Below are 17,638 nucleotides of genomic sequence, written 5' to 3'. Positions count from 1 at the left end.
CCACTTACCTTATTTCTGAGTCTTCAGTCAAACAAAATCCTTAACAGCATCCAAAAACTCCCTAAAATTATCTGAACTAGAATCTGTGTACTGGTTTCACCACATAAATTCACAAAAATAAGAGTAAAAAATATCCCCTCCGTAGTGTCGATATCGTTCGACCATACGCATTTCCTTCCTACAAACAGGGCACTTAATAATGGCTACTAAGTAAACCTTCATTTACACACCAGTCAATTAATGCTTTTTTTCCCCCTTTCATTCCAAATTGTACAGAAATTTCAAATTAACTTACAACATTCAGCCATTTTACCGTGTAAACCACAAAATAACAACGTAATTCTTATCGAAGTCCGTCCCATCATTCAAATTCACCGTAATCATGCAATCAGTTACTTCATAATAGGGTTTCCATTGAATTCAACTACTCCGATTACCATAAATGAAACAACTTGGCGATAATCCAAGGGGCACTCTTCAGTGTACTCTAACCTTTTTTTTATTTAATACTTTTTAATTTTGAAACTGACTGTATATAAATTAGAATTATGATAAATCAAGTGAACTAGAATTACAATTAATCAACACTGAAATTTCTTTTAAAGTCTACTCTAACCTTTTTTTTTTTATTTAATACTTTTTAATTTTGAAACCGACTGTATATAAATTAGAATTATGATAAATCAAGTGAACTAGAATTACAATTAATCAACACTGAAATTTCTTTTAAATACTGGGGAAAAAAAAGGTTAAAAGAAAGGGCAACATTTTCTATTTTAAGTCTGAAAAGTGATAAAGTATGGTATCTTTAAAAAAAAAAGTCTTAAAATTTATTTATGCATAGATATATTTTCATTATTTTTTTCGTGTGTTTGTAATATCTGTTCCATTAAAATTATAAAATTTTGGTGGTACTTTATTATAATGACTAACTGGTGACTGAATCTGAGAATCAGATAAGTTGTATATTAGAAATTCTGTGATTAAGTTTGAAAACATTAATGACTAACTGCAGTATTCACTTTAATAAGAAATACCAAAATTTTTAATTATATAATTTAAAATTACTTTCCATAATTTTATTTGAAAGGTTATGACTTCAGTTGTAAAAATATCAATTCCATTAACACGTTGAGGTGAACTTTCTGTGTGGCTGGCGTGGGACCCTGGGGACCGGCACTGGAATTTTCATTTGGCTGGCGTCGGTCCTCAGGGCCGACAGTATTAAAGTTTAAAAAGTTAAAAAATAAATATAGTCTCAAAGAAATGTGATCAAATTTAGTTTTAATGAAATGTATTTAAACATTCTAGGTTGATCTTTGGATTATGGTAACTTAGTGATTTTATGGCGAAAATTTGGCGACCAAACTCTGCTACAGCAACCCTCTATTTTTTTTGGTTGATCTTTACATTATGGTAACTTGGCGTTTTTTTGGCGAAAATTTGGCGACCAACTCTCTTACAGCAACCCTCTATTTTTTTTTCCCGCCACCATTTTGTCTTCACGAAGTAAAGACATGTTTCTTTTCTTTTTATCTACTGAACACTTCTTCCAACAATCTACTAGCCGAATTACACTTATGCTAGAAATTTTATCTAACAAAACTGCTTAATCATGACAAATATTCACTGCAAAATTGGGAAAAGTGCACAATACCATACTCCTTACGTGTTTTTCAAAATAACACATACACATAAACCATGTACACGCCGACTTATTTTTACTTAAAAAAACATCCCAGAATTGCACAAAAATGGCATTGCGCACACTCTTCACTATATCCATGTACACTGCTTTTTTCTCATAAATTACAAAAATTTCACGAAAATACATGACAATTTTCTCAATCTTTAAACCCAGTAAAAAGAACATATATGAAATTACCTGATCACGAAAAAGTATTTCCCCTTTCCAAATATGAACATTTCCACATATAAAATAAATAAAATATCCAAAAACTTTTACCTCTAAATCATCTATTACATTATACACGTCACCAATGATTTCATACCGCAAGCATTACAAATACTTAGTATCAAATATTTAAATTATTTCCATGCACGTTTACTTCAACTTAAACGTGTACCAAATTCCTACAAACATAAAATTCTTAAAATAACTATCATTTAGTTAAAATATCACTAAACCATGTACACGTCGACTTATTTTTACTTAAAAAAACATCCCAGAATTACACAAAAATGGCATTGCGCACACTTTTCACTATATCCATGTACACTGCTTTTTTCTCATAAATTACAAAAATTTCACGAAAATACATGACAATTTTCTCAATCTTTAAACCCGGTAAAAAGAACATATATGAAATTACCTGATCGCGAAAAAGTATTTACCCTTTCCAAATATGAACATTTCCACATATAAAATAAATAAAATATCCAAAAACTTTTACCTCTAAATCATCTATTACATTATACACGTCACCAACGAATTCATACCGCAAGCATTACAAATACTTAGTATCAAATATTTAAATTATTTCCATGCACGTTTACTTCAACTAAAACGTATACCAAATTCCTACAAACATAAAATTCACAAAATAACTATCATTTAATTAAAATATAATTAAATTCAAAAACACTACTTAAAATATAAATGAGCACATACATTAAATTAATACATACATAAATACCCATTTCAAATTCACTTTAGTTACGGCCATGGGATCCAAAAATTCATGAACACTGTTTCACACAACACAGAATAAAGCCAAATACAAAATTTCCAGATTTTTTCCCGATTTCCTCCCTTTTCCGATTAAAGAACCGTAATTCATCCATTAATATCACATGACATATCCCATGATCTCTCATTTCCCTCACACAAAATAATGCGTAATCGGAACTGAGTACTGCTGACATTATTACCAAAGTCCCAGGTAGTAACCTTTATCGCCTCCAATATGTCACCAAACTACCAGTTACCATATTGTAAAGATCAACCTTTTTTTTTTTTCGCCGCCATTTTGTTTTCACGAAGTAAAGACATGTTTCTTTGCGTTTTATTTACTGAACACTTTTTCCAACAATCTACTAGCCGAATTACACTAATGCTAGAAATTTTATGTAAGAAAACTGCTTAATCATGACAAATATTAACTGCAAAATTTGGAAAAAGTGCACAATCGCAAACTACTTGCGCGTTTTTCAGAATAGCACATGCACATAAACCATTTACACGTCGACTTATTTTTACTTAAAAAAACATCCCAGATTTGCACAAAAATGGCATTGCACATACTCTTAACTTTATCCATCTACACTGCTATTTTCTCATAAATTACAAAAATTTGCACGAAAATGCAAAAAAATTCTGTGAATCTTTAAACTCGGTAAAAAGCACATATATGAAATTACCTGATTGCGAAAAAGTATATACCCTTTCCAAGGATGAACATTTCCACGTATAAAATAACTAAAATATCCAAAAACTTTTACCTCTAAATTATCTATTATATTATAAACGTCACCAACGAATTCATACCGCAAACATTACAAATGGTTACAAATACTTAGTGTCAAATATTTAAATTATTTCCGTACACGTTTACTTCAACTGAAATGTATACCAAATTCCTACAAACATAAAATTCACAAAATAACTCATTTATCTAAAATATCACTAAACCATGTACACGTTGACTTATTTTTACTTAAAAAAACATCCCAGAATTGCACAAAAATGGCATTCCGCACACTCTTCACTATATCCATGTACACTGCTTTTTTCTCATAAATTAGAAAAATTTAACAAAAATGCATGAAAATAATCAACGTATTCTACTCAAACGTATTCCAAAATACTACAAACATATAACTCACAAAATCACGATCATTAAATTAAAATATAATTAAATTAAAAAATACTTAAAATATAAATAAGCACATACATTAAATTAATAAAAATTAGATTACAATCCTAATGACTTTAAACTAAATCATTGCTAATAACAATTTTCTAATTATATCATATTAATTGATTTACTCCTTACATTTAGAACAATGCATAAAAATAATATCCTCAAATGATTAAAAATACTAACTTACCTAATCTTCAGAATCTTCATTACGTGGCACGCACACTTCCATTATTTCACACAACACACAATGAAACTTAATACAAAATAATATAGTAGTACAGTTTTCCAAATTCCCCCCCTTTTCCGATTAAAGAACTGTAATTCGTCCATTAATGTCGCATGACATATCTCATGATCTCTCATTTCCCTCACACAAAATAATGCATAATCAGAACTGAGTACTTCTCACATTATTACCAAAGTCCTAGGTAGCAACCTTTATCGCCTCCAAAATGTCGCCAAACTACCAGTTACCATATTCCAAAGATCAGCCACATTCTAAACAAAAATACGACTTAGCTCGCTGCCGGCTGAACAGAAAGGACAGCAAATTCGGCGCCACGCTCAACGTGTTAATATTTATGACTTCAATTGTAAAAATATTAATTCAGTTAATCTTTATGACTTCATTTGTAACAATATCAATTCAGTTCATCTTTATGACTTCATTTGTGACAATATCAATTCAATTAATTGTAAACTGGTACTTCAGCATTTAGAATGCTATGCAACTTTTCTGAAATATTTGGGCTATATTTAAATTAATGATTCCACATGAAATTACACTAGCAAGTAAAACAAGCCAGTTCATGTCCTACAGAATTAGATAACTGGAAAACGTTTGGGAAATCTTTGTAGAATATTTTAAAATTTAAATGATTATGAAATACATAAATTAACTTGTCAAAAATTAATCATCCATATTTTATTTAAAGTATAATTTTCTTATTATTCTTTTCATCTTGTATCGTGCACATGGTATTTAGTAATGTATTAAAGTCAAATAATCCTAAAGCTAGTTGTGAAGTGATCTAATAAAAAGAACCACATTTTATCTATATATAACTTTAATACAGTCAAAAGTCGTTAATCCGGACTCGTCAGGACTTCGGCGATTCCGGATTATCAATTTTTCCGGATTATAGATCATCAGTTTAAATCTCGTAAGATGGCATGCACAAATTCTAAAATTAAAAATATGAAACCGTATTTTAGGAAATAAAGAACAATTATGATCTAAATGGTATCAAAATTTACAAAAAAAGAAGCTTAATATTTATTTGCTTACTTTATTAAACATTTCTTTCAATGTAAGTTGTTTCGTTTTATGTGATAATACTTTCTCTTTAATTCTATAAACAGACATAACTTCTTGTTCAGTTAAAAAGCTCCGCTGTTCAAGTCCCGTAATTGCTGTGCCGAGAATACCGACTAACTTATCAATCGAAATTTTTTCGTTTTCACTAACCTCTCTGTCACCTTCTTCATGTCTTTATCCATTTTTTGCAGCAATTCCACTTTTTGTTTGACGGACATCGAGACATACTTTCGTTTTGTAGATCCTTTGGGAGCTCCAGAATCGGAAATTGACATAATCGAAAGTTCAAGTTTACTTTTATAAAATTGCTCTTACAGTCTGCAAAAAATAATAAGCTGCATCCAATTCGAAGATTAAGGAATAACGCAAGCATCAACATTAACTGAAATAGATAATTGTATAATTTTAGTTTATACCGTCCGTTATACGTTAAATGCGCACGCGAAAACGTATTCTGCACTTGCGCACACGCATATGCGCGTGCGCGTAAAGGTCTTATGCGCATGCGTAAACGCTTATGTGCATGTGTCAACGCGGCGCATGTGCAGAAAATTTTTAGCTTTGAGGTCCAGATTATAGATCATTCCAGATTATGGGTGTCCGAATTAACGACTTTTGACTGTACATTTTAGAAAATTAATACTGTATCTATATCATCAAGGCCGTTTCTAGGCCATTAGTTGTCCACATACTTTCCTAAGATTGCTGCCCCCAAATTGAAAAAATAAAATGCTCAGTGATTAATAAAATTTTTACCTCGTACTCACTAAGCACTTACATATGACAAATCAGTACTTTTCCATTTCACCAGTGCAAATCTCGCCAAGCAGAGTTTATTGGCGACAGCACACAATATACCCACAAAAATTTTTTAACAAATGTTAGTTTTAAGATTTTTTACTTTAGAGCCATAAACATATTAATATCATTCAAATTTTTTCAAATGGGTCTTTCATTTCTCTTCTCCACATAAATTCCACGAGATGACTTTGCAGACAATGACGTGTCGTTCCTATGTGTGTTTTATTTCACCATTTGGTGCTACCCTATAGTCTTTCTATTTTTTACATGTGCATTCCAGTTTCCGGATCGTCTGCTTGGTCGTTCTCGGAACTCCACGCTACAACTCGCGATGCACTCGCTGACACACAGAGCACAGCTCCCGACTTTTCGGTTCAGTCATTCCAAGAGCTCAACACGCTCTCTTGACGATTCACTAACCACGATACACTATGAGACTCTTTCGGTGCACTCGACGACTCACTCGGCACTTGCTGCTCGTCTGTCGACTCGATCGACTTTGCATGGACTGACTAACTTGAGACACTATCTATCTTGAGACACTATCGACGAGGCACTCTCACTAACTGACTGCGGACCAGCAGTGTTTATATAGCTTTCGGCTTGTGTTCGAGAACAATCTGGGCTAAACCGGTAGGAATTCGTTCCAGAAGGTTTTCTATCCGTCCAAGGCATATTGCCAAATGTCGCCAAATGGGCGATTTCTCACCAAATGTGGCAACTCTGCATCCCTTGCTTTTTTATGGCAACCCTAAAATTGCTTTGTGGGGAAGCCATCTTACCGCGCCTGTTTATTTCGTAACGATATATTTGTAACCATTTTTCGAAAAATAATATTGGCGAAAAGGATCTTTTTCATGAGGTGTCATTGGTAAAAAAGACTGATGAAACTGATGTTACTGATGAAAAAATTAATGTTGGTTGTCTGCAAATGTGGAAACAAACAAAAAATGGACAGAGTTATTCCTTCAATTTAAACAGAATAATATTCCTAATGAAAATATTTTGAAAATTGTAGAACATGCGGTCTCCCTTCCAGGAACAAATGCAGCAACAGAACTTGTTTTTCTAGTATCAATAAAATATGGACAATTGAAAAATCGCAGTTGAACATTAAAACTTTAAAATTATTTGTATTAAGCCTAAAATATAATTTGATCAATTCATGTGAGAAATTTCATGACATTTTAATAAGTGATCCGAATCTATTGCAGAGTATTCACTCGGATAAAATATAAGACCGTGAAATTATAAATTTTTGAAATAAAATATTAAATTAATTAAGAAACATAATATTCAAATTATTGTTTTTTGGGAACTACTCTGATATGCGCCCTCAAGTCGCCAAATTTCTCGCCAAATATTTTTGGCGAGAAACTTCACGCTGCCATATTACTATCTAAATTTTTTGTCTACATTTTGAACTTTTAGCCTAAAATGTCTCCAAAACCGCGGTTTTCGCACATGCAAAAACTACGTTTTGAACACACAATTTAGCTAAAAATCCGAAACAAAAACTAAAAATTTAGATAGCAAAAACGTAAAGTTTCTAACCAAAAATATTTGACAAGAATCCATGTACACAGCGACATGTTTTAACTTAAAAAAACATCTACGAATTGCACAATGTAGGCAACGAACGAATCTACAAACTACGCACACGTCGCTTTAATAAATTAACATAACAATAAATTTCAAAGAATACCATGTACACAGCATCCTGTTTAAACTTAAAAAAAAATTCTACAAATTGCACAATTTAGGCAAGGAAGGAATCTACGATCTACGCACTCTTCGCTTTAATAAAATAACATAACAACAATAAATTTCAAATAATACCATGTACACAGTGTTCTGTTTTAACTTTAAAAAAATTCTACGAATTGCACAATTTAGGCAAGGAAGGAATCTACGATCTACGCACTCCTCGCTTTAATAAAATAACATAACAACAATAAATTTCAAATAATACCATGTACACAGCGTTCTGTTTCAACTTTAAAAAACATCTACGAATTGTACAGTCTATACACTAAACAACAAAATAAACTAAAATAAATTTCAAACAATTTAAAAAAACAACAATAACGACAGAAATTCATACTAAAGAACCAATGAACATAACATTCTACAAAATAAGAACAAAGATAAAATAAAATGCACTTACCATGAATTAATGCGTTTTCGAATAGCAGAAATATAAATTTCATTCCGCCTTTAACATGCCGCCACATAATCACTATCGTATTTACACAACAGCCAGACACACTATCCAGAAAATTTATACTATGGTTCACAAATAAATAAAATCACAAATCCCTACTTCTGTCATGCACTGCGATTAAAAATAATCTCCCAGACCCTCTTTCCACACTTCCAAATACCCACTACCCCTCAACAGGATAGCCACAATCATATTTCCTTTTGCCGAACTTCAATTCAACAACTACCATTTTATCTTTCCCTCCCATCTTCTCAGACACAGAGGCGAACCAACGAGCTCCAGTGAAAAATTTTTCAACGTCAACAGGGTTGCCATAGAACACGCAATCACACCAAAAACCATCGCAGAACACATATCGCCACATTTGGTGAAATTAGGGCATATATTAGAGTTGTACCGTTTTTTGAAATATTTTTATAGTTACCAATAGTTAATAATAAATATAGTTTTGTATAATTATAGACAAGTATATAAATATATATAGTAAAATATATTTTTTTGAATTATTGGTCTGCTTTCATAAATAAATTATAATTCTAAATTCATTTTATTTGTCCTGCTTTGTCGCAATGAAAATGTGGTCACCTTAGTGTTAGCGTATAGTTTAGAGGGCCCCTTGGATTACTGGCAAATTGTTTCATTTATAGTAACCTGCATAGCTGAAAGTTATGGAAACCCTATTATGACGTGATTGGTTCTGTAATTGCAGTGAATTTGACTGATGGGAAAAAATTTGTAAGTGCTTATTTCTGCATTGCATATTGTGTGCTTTGCATCGTAAAATGGCTGGCGGTGGTAAATGGTAAACTGGGTGTTTGGTGGTATAGAACGTGAGAGCGGATAAGTTTTTTTTTTTTTTTTTTTTTTTTTTTTTTTTTTTTTTTAGTGGTTGAAGGCAGAAGGAAAGAAACTTTGTTGGATGTAATTCAATGGAATTGTAAGTGTCCTGTTTGTATGAAGGAAATGCACATGGACGAACAGAAAGAAGATCATGTAGATGGCTTTGAATGGGTATGCCACAACAAAGGTTCACATACTCACCATATAAAACGTTCCATGAGAAAGGGAATGTGTTTTTAGGAAAGTTTTTGGATGCTATTAAGGAATTTTGTGTGCTGCAGACTGAAGACACAAAAATTTCTAAATAAGCTAAATAAATGCTAAATAAGGCTTCCTTTGTGTAGTGCGTAGGGATTTTTTATGTTATTTCTTTGTTTGATTTTAAACGCAGTTTATTGAGATTATATATTTTTTGTTTGGCTCTGGTGTAGAACTGGGTGCTTCTTCAATTTTTAAATGAAACTACATCTATGTGTACATGGACAGAGACAAATCTTGCTTAATGCAAAGTTTGTGCAATTTTCTGATGTTTTTGAAGTGAAAAAAGATTGATGTGTACATGGACAGCGAGTTTGTGTGATTCTTTGAATTTTTATTTTTTTTTTTTGTGTAGCAGCCATCTTGAAATTGTGCCTTAATGGCCAATCACCAATTTTTGCCAAGGGCATCCTTAAATATAATTTATCATCTTCTCTGGCATGCAAAATTTAAGGATGAGATGGGTTTTTGAATGAAACATAATGTAAAAGGAAGTACAGTCAAAAGTCTTTAATCCGGACTCGTCGGGACTTCGGTGATTCCGGATTATCGATTTTTCCGGATTATAGCTCATCAGTTTAAATCTGGTAAGATGGCATGCAGAAATTATAAAATTAAAAATATGAAACCGTAATTTATAAAATAATGAGCAATTATGATCTAAAGGGTATCAAAATTTACAAAAAAAAAAAGCTTAATATTTATTTGTTTACTTTATTAAACATTTCTTTCAACGCGCGCATGCGTAAAGCATACATTATGCATAGCCGAAATTAGAAAATTGCAACCAGAAAACTATTTGATTTGTATTCGTGATATTTATAATGGCGAGGAATTTGATTTAAATCATATCAAAGACGAAGAACATCGAGATGAAATACTACATTTAATAAGGAATTATAAGCCAAATAAAATAAAAACATCTGCTCTGAAGATAACGATAGTGTTGACAAATCAACTTCCAGTTCATTGCCCCCCCCCCGTGCGGAGCAGCGTGAAATTGATAAAATTGATAAACAGATTTCGGAACGGTTAGATAAACAAAGGATATGCCTTTATCCATTTTTTGGAGCAATTCCACTTTTTGTTTGATGGACATCGAAACAAACTTTCGTTTTCGTAGATCCTTTCGGAGGTCCAGCATCGGAAATTCTATTTGACATAATTAAAAGTTCAAGCTTACTTTTATAAAACTGCTCTTACAGTCTGCAAAAAATAATAAGCCGGATCCAATTCGAAGATTAAGGAACAACGCAATCATCAACATTAACTGAAATTGACAATTAGATAATTTTAGCTTATACCGCCCGTTATACATTAAACGTGCAGCGAAAACATATTCTGCGCTTGTGCACATGCAAATGCACAGTCGTAGAGGTCTTACACGCACGCTTAAACACCTATGCGCATGCGTCAACGCGGCGCATTCGCAGAAAGTTTTTAGCTTTGAGGTCCGGATTATAGATCATTCCGGATTATGGGTGTCCGAATTAACGACACAGTCAAAAGTCGTTAATCCGGACTCTTCAGGACTTTGCCGATTCCGGATTATAGATCATCAGTTTAAATTTGGTAAGATGGCATGCAGAAATTATAAAATTAAAAATATGAAACCGTAATTTATGAAATAAAGAACAATTAAAGGGTATCAAAATTTACAAAAAAAGGAAAAGCTTAATATTTATTTGTTTACTTTATTAAACATCTCTTTCAATGTGTGCATGCGTAAAGCATACATTACGCATAGTCGAATTTAGAAAATTGCAACCAGAAAACTATTTGATGTGTATTTTTGATATTTATAATGACGAGGAATTTGATTTAAATCATATCAAAGACGGAGTACATCGAGATGAAATACTACATTTAGTAAGGAATTATAAGCTGAATAAAATAAAAACATCTGCTCTGAAGATAAGGATAGTGCTGACTGATCAACTTCCAGTTCATAGCACGGCGCGACATTTCCCCCCGCAGAGCAGCGTGAAATTGATAAACAGATTTCAGAATGGTTAGGAAAAAAAAAGGATATGCCTTTATCCATTTTTTGCAGCAATTCCACGTTTTGTTTGATGGACATCGAAACATGCTTTCGCTTTGTAAATCCTTTGGCAGCTCCAGAATCTTAATTTCTTTTTGACATAATCGAAAGCTCAAGCTTACTTTTATAAAATTGCTCTAACAGTCTGAAAAAAATAATAAGTCAGATCCAATTAGAAGATAATTAGATAATTTTAGATTAGCTTATACCATCCATTATACATTAATCGCGCATGCGTATACGTTTACGCATGGACATCCGGATTAAAGACTTTTGACTGTATAAAAGTAAGTACCATATTTTCACATCTTAAAATCTTACAGTACATTTCGACCCAAATTGTACTGTAAGATTTTAAGATGTGAAAATACGGTATAAATTACCAAAACTATCCAGCCAAGGAATAAAAAAGATAGGTTTCAGCATAACTAGAAAGATGGCAGAAGCATCCATGTAACAGGTATCTGGCAAGAAAAATCCATTCCTTAGAGATATGATCACCCTTGACTTTAATGCAGAAATTATAATGTCTGTCTGTGTTGAGGACAAGATAGTCAAAGAGCTGTTGAATTATCTTGGTCCATTCTTCTTGTAGTACCAAATTCATGTGGGGAACTGATCCTACATGTGTTCTATGAGATTTAGGTCCAGACACCTTGCAGGTTAATCCATGCACTGAATATCTTCACTCTCCAAGAGCTCACAAACAAGGTGTAGTATTGTTGTCCATGAAGATGAAATCCGGACTCACAGCACCTCTAAAAGATGCATGTGTGGCAAGAGAACTTTGGTATAGTAGCAGACACCAGTGGCCGCCTTGTGAGATATGGAGGTTATTGCAAATACCAAGCATGATATCATCCCAAATGAGAAATCTGGTACCTCCAAAATGATCCCTTTCAGTAATGCAGGAGGGGTGCTTGCATGATCCCTTCTCTTTTCAGATGTGCATATATCCAGAATCACACTCATCATACTAAATTGGTTCTCATCTGTAAAGAGCAGTTGACTCCATTGTTTTTGTGTCCAATTCTTGCATTCCCAGCACCACAGAAGCCAACATCTCCAATGAGAAAGCCTTAATGGCACATATCGTACCAGTCATTGTACGTATAGACCACATTTGTATAAGCTTCCAACCCTGTTAAAACATACTATCGGATGTTCAGTTGTCTGTTGCCTTGTGGATCTGCTGCCTGTCTGTTCTTGCCAGTAGGACGATATACTGGCCCTCCACTATCGCTGTTGTTTGTGAACAACCACTTCTGAACATCCAGACAGCTGTTCCTGCCATTTGAAATGTTCTCCAAACCTGTGAAATAATGCTGTGAGTGAAACCAAACTCCTTCACTACACTTGTCACACTTTGACCTTCTTCCAGCTTCCGAATGATGCAACTTCGGATAGTCACCCAAACGATGTTTCCTGGATTGCCTGTTCGCTATATCACATGGTAATAGGAACTTGATGTTGCTTAAATCACTGTATACTGTGTAATAGCTTTAATCAAGTTGCTGAGCATACACGCATCTGTGTACGACACCCTTCCGACACTCCTTTCCCTAAGTCATGCTACATAATGCACATACCTTATTGTACCAGTCCCAACTCTATATCCTGATTGATTTTTCAGTCTGTTCAGTTGTCTTGCTATGCTTTTATGCTAATTTCTCCAGCTCATTCTTACTTTTTTGCACAGCAGTGTACAATGAAACTTCAGTTCATAACTAATTTCTTGCTGAAAGCCTTTCCTAAAATGAAACTATTTTACCCTGTAGAAATTAATGTAAAATTGATTAATCTGTATCTGGACCATGGATGATCCTGTATTTAAAATTTACAGTAGTGCTTTAGGCACAAGTCCATGGCACAGAAATAATGAAAATCATTAAATTTAAGGAAAAAAAGAAAACCAAAAAGCAAATAAACTAAACAAAATTTTAATTTAATTCTACAATACCAATATAAAGAAGAGTGGACAACATAAATGAAAAATGATGAGGAAGAGGAGTGAAGGAAAAAAGAAGGGTATTGCGTGTTATGGCAGCCATCTTAGCAGAAGTTTTTGCCTTTAATTTAATATGTGCTTGTGGAATTTGCCAGCAATGGAAGAAAATACTGTAAAATTTTTGCAGAAATACAAAATTTTGTTGAAAAATCTGTAAAGGGAACAAGAAGGATATGTGTTTGCTAGGTAGCATTACATTGCCGAATCTCTGCAATTCTCTGATTTTTTTTTTAAGCTGATTGCTGTGTACTTGAAGAGTAGAATAGTGCAAAAAAGTTAGAGAGATTTGGTGATAAATGTAAATATTTTTAATCCTTATTTAATAGTTAAAATTTATATCTTACATTGCTGAAGTATGTTTTCTTTTCATGTTGATAATGTCTGTCGACGTAGGATAAATGGCGATACTTTGGGAATCTTTCTAAAAAAAATTCATGAAAAGCACCAACTTGCACCTGATCAGTAACTTTTGGACTTTCATCTCTAAAAAATCACCAAACTGCAATAGGGCTGTTGCATTAAAATGTAAGGTACCAAAGGAAGTATGATGAAAATTAACCTTCTATTAAAAACATTAACTCTTTCGGGGAAGATATAGAAAGAAAAAATATTTCCTTTTCCTCTTAGTGACACTATGTTTGAGAACAAATGAGTCTCCATTTATCTCAAATTTTTATAATATGATTTGTTGTTGTCTTTAGTACTTTTTTTAGTTTATTTATTTATTAAATGCCTGTCATTTGACCACTAGGCCATAAGACAATGGGCTGTCCAATATCTCATCACACAACAAGAAAAAGCAGATAATGGAGGGCACTTGTCCAAATGTAAAGCAATCGCATCTTGTCCAGTCATACAAAGAGAGTACATAGGAGAGTCCACAATGTTAAAAGGAAAAAGATGAGCATGGAGGCAATCATGCTCAGTTAACATTCTAAAAACTGCAACTGCAGCCGCATGAGGTGAGTCAGGAAAAAGTTGTGGTCTGGAGAAGAGTACATTCCAACGTCTGCAGTTTGAAAGATGCAAAGCTATATCATGAAGAAAGTACCTGGAAATCGAGCTAGTTCCAATTTAGCTGAATTCCCTTCTTGGCAAAGTAACACTGGTAACTATGCCACATTGAGAGGGGATCCACTAGGACACCCTATTAGGAAAATTCTCAAGCAAAGGCCCGCGTCTTAGGATTTGGGGGGGGGGTCTCAACCTTTTTATTAAAAGAAAGAACCTGTAATGCAGAAACAGAATCAGAAAGGATCTCAACTTTTTTAGAGGAGTTTTGTTGTATACAAACTTGTTCAATTGATATAAGAATAGACTCTCTCTTCATCAAAGTGAGTAATTAAATTTTCATTCAGAAGGCAAAAACAAAAAAAGTTCACTAGAGATGCCAACTTGCAAAAAATCAGAATGTGAACCATCAGTATGCACATGTAACCAGTTATCAAAAGGGTAACGATTATGGATGGTCTGCAAAGCAAGTGCTCATAAGGCCTCGGGAGGAAGATCTGACTTTATGATTTTCTGAATTAGATCCAATCTTACATCGAGATCCATGTAATGAAATGGGTAGGAAGGAAAAGGAACTCAATCAGCAAGTCATTAATAATTTGGTAACGTTTAATATCACGACACATTGTATTAAACTTCTCTGAATCTTCAAATTGCATTTTATATTAAAATCATAGTCACACCAGAAGGCATCATTTGGAAGCCTAACTAGCTTATTATATAGAACAGTAGCCCTTTGTATTGCATTAACCATAGGCTCAGTTTTGGTCAAAAATTGTGAGGCCAACACAGGGGTAGTTTTTACTCCACCAGTAATGATTCTTAGAGCTTGGTTTTGAAAGACCTCTAAAAGCCTTATCACATTAGCAAAAGCAGAGACAAGCACCTCAATGCAATAGTAGTTTAAGACCGGCTGGATATACATTTTATAGGTTAAATTTAGAGCGTCTCTGCCACAGCCCCATTTAACACCAACCAGCCTCTTGAGAATAGGAAGCCGTTTTTGGATTTATTAATTATATGCTCAGCATGTTTTTGCCAAGTAAATTTCTTGTCATTAACACATCCCAAATACAAAGAAGTGTCACTAGATTGTAGTTTTTTCTTAAGATACGTCAGCTCAGGAGTAAATTGTTCAGGAGATATAGCAATGTCATTGAGCTGTAGCCTGCTGCTGCTTAATCAAGATGATATTGTATCATGAAGCTATATAAAAAATAGTTTTTTCTCTAGATGAAGTATGCAAAGATTTCAGCTTACTATGACTTTTTTATTCCTTCAAAATATTGGATTGAAAATTATGACTGTCAAGTAAATTATTTTCATTCTGTCATTAATAAGGAAGAATTCCTCATATTAAAAGAAAAGTATTTCAGAGTTTTATTTCTGTTGTTACTAAAACAAAACATGGAAGAGTGGTTGTTTGGAATATTTGCAATTTATTCTATAATACAATGTCTAGCACAAAGTTATAAATATTATAAAACTTTATTATAACTTTTCTCACAGTTGCTGTTAGAGGTTCCTAGTTGTGAGAAGCGTTTTTAAAGAAAAACCATTTAAGAAATATTAAAAAAATTAATTCTTTCTATATACCATCTGGATCAACAACTTGAAATATCATCTAAAGCTCTGAATTTACATCCATAGTTTTTCAAACCGAAAAGAAAAATGTCTTTTTTTTTTAAAAAAAAAGGTAAACTTAAATGTTAATTTATTTCCATACATGCCATTTTATCACTTTTTAAAATTATTTGTGGGTATATCAAGTGATGTGGCAAATTCAAAGACTGACCTAGACAGCACAAACTTTAGCTATGTCATTGGGCATTAGGTATTTATTTCTCACTTCTACAAGACGGAATTAACTCAAGCACTGCTTAGGGCATCAAGGAAGAGGTGCACTACAAAAAGGGCCTTAGGAACTCGACAGGGGCGGCACAAAAGTTTCCATTGCCAGTTTTACAGTGAAATATGTGGCGCAGGTAAACCAAGGGAACGAAATCGGAAAAAATATAAATATAGCTATACAGTCAAAAGTCGTTAATCCAGACTCTTCGGGACTTCGGCGATTCCGGATTATCGATTTTTCCGGATTATAGATCATCAGTTTAAATCTGGTAAGATGGCATGTAGAAATTATAAAATTAAAAATATGAAACCGTAATTTATGAAATAAAGAACAATTATGATCTAAAGGGTATCAAAATTTACAGAGAAAGAAAAACTTAATATTTATTTGTTTACTTTATTAAACATCTCTTTCAAGGTGCGCATGCGTAAAGCATACATTACGCATAGTCGAAATTAGAAAATTGCAACCAGAAAACTATTTGATGTGTATTCTTGATATTTATAATGACGAGGAATTTGATTTAAATCATATCAAAGACGGAGTACATCGAGATGAAATACTACATTTAGTAAGGAATTATAAGCCGAATAAAATAAAAACATCTGCTCTGAAGATAAGGATAGTGCTGACTGATCAACTTCCAGTTCATTGCGCGCCACGACATTCCCCCCCCCCCCCGCAGAGCAGCGTGAAATTGATAAACAGATTTCGAAATGGTTAGAAAAACAAAGGATATGCCTTTATCCATTTTTTGCAGCAATCCCACTTTTTGTTTGATGGACATCGAAACATGCTTTCGCTTTGTAGATCCTTTGGCAGCTACAGAATCGAAAAATTCTTTTTGACATAATCGAAAGCTCAAGCTGAAATTTAAATGAGGTGGTTTTTTTTTTTTTTTTAATGAAATCGCATCATTTTGAGACATAATGTGCTGACAACAGTGCTTATATCAGCAACAATGGCTGCATGCCATTGTTGTTTGATTAAGTAGTCATTTGTGGTATATGTATTGAATATTACTTTGTTTCTTTGACATTTTTATGCCACAAGGTTTTTTTTTTTTTTTTTGTGTGTGTGTGTGTGTGTGTTTCTTTTGTTATTCATTGCTTATTTCACTGTTTTTAAGGTATTAAAAAGTTTTGTATTTTTTTTAGGAAACAAAGTTCTTAACTTCCTTTATTCTTAAGATTTTGCAATGGGAAGTTGGTTAACTTATTTATTAGGATAATTAATATTTGTATTAAGGGATATTGCTTATTTCATTGCAGTTCTGTTTATATTATAATTTAATTTTATAAAAAGTTTTGTATGATTTTTTTAGGAAACAAATTTCTTAACTGCCTTTATACCGTTTGAATTCTTAAGATTTTGCTACGGGAAGTTGGTTAATTTATTTGT

General features: G+C 33.0%; 1 protein-coding gene across 1 annotated transcript in view; it reads left to right on the top strand.

Annotated features, from left to right (window-relative positions):
- The window catches only part of RhoGAP1A (Rho GTPase activating protein at 1A), a 116,830-nt gene that overhangs the window by 2,477 nt on the left and 96,715 nt on the right, over positions 1 to 17,638 (top strand). The gene's annotated exons all lie outside the window — the stretch shown is intronic.

This window comes from Stegodyphus dumicola, chromosome 2, assembly GCF_044657685.1.
Source record: "Stegodyphus dumicola isolate Sdum_Otavi_A_Nest chromosome 2, ASM4465768v1".
NCBI lineage: Eukaryota > Metazoa > Arthropoda > Arachnida > Araneae > Eresidae > Stegodyphus > Stegodyphus dumicola.
This window is presented reverse-complemented; position numbering and strand designations above follow the sequence as displayed.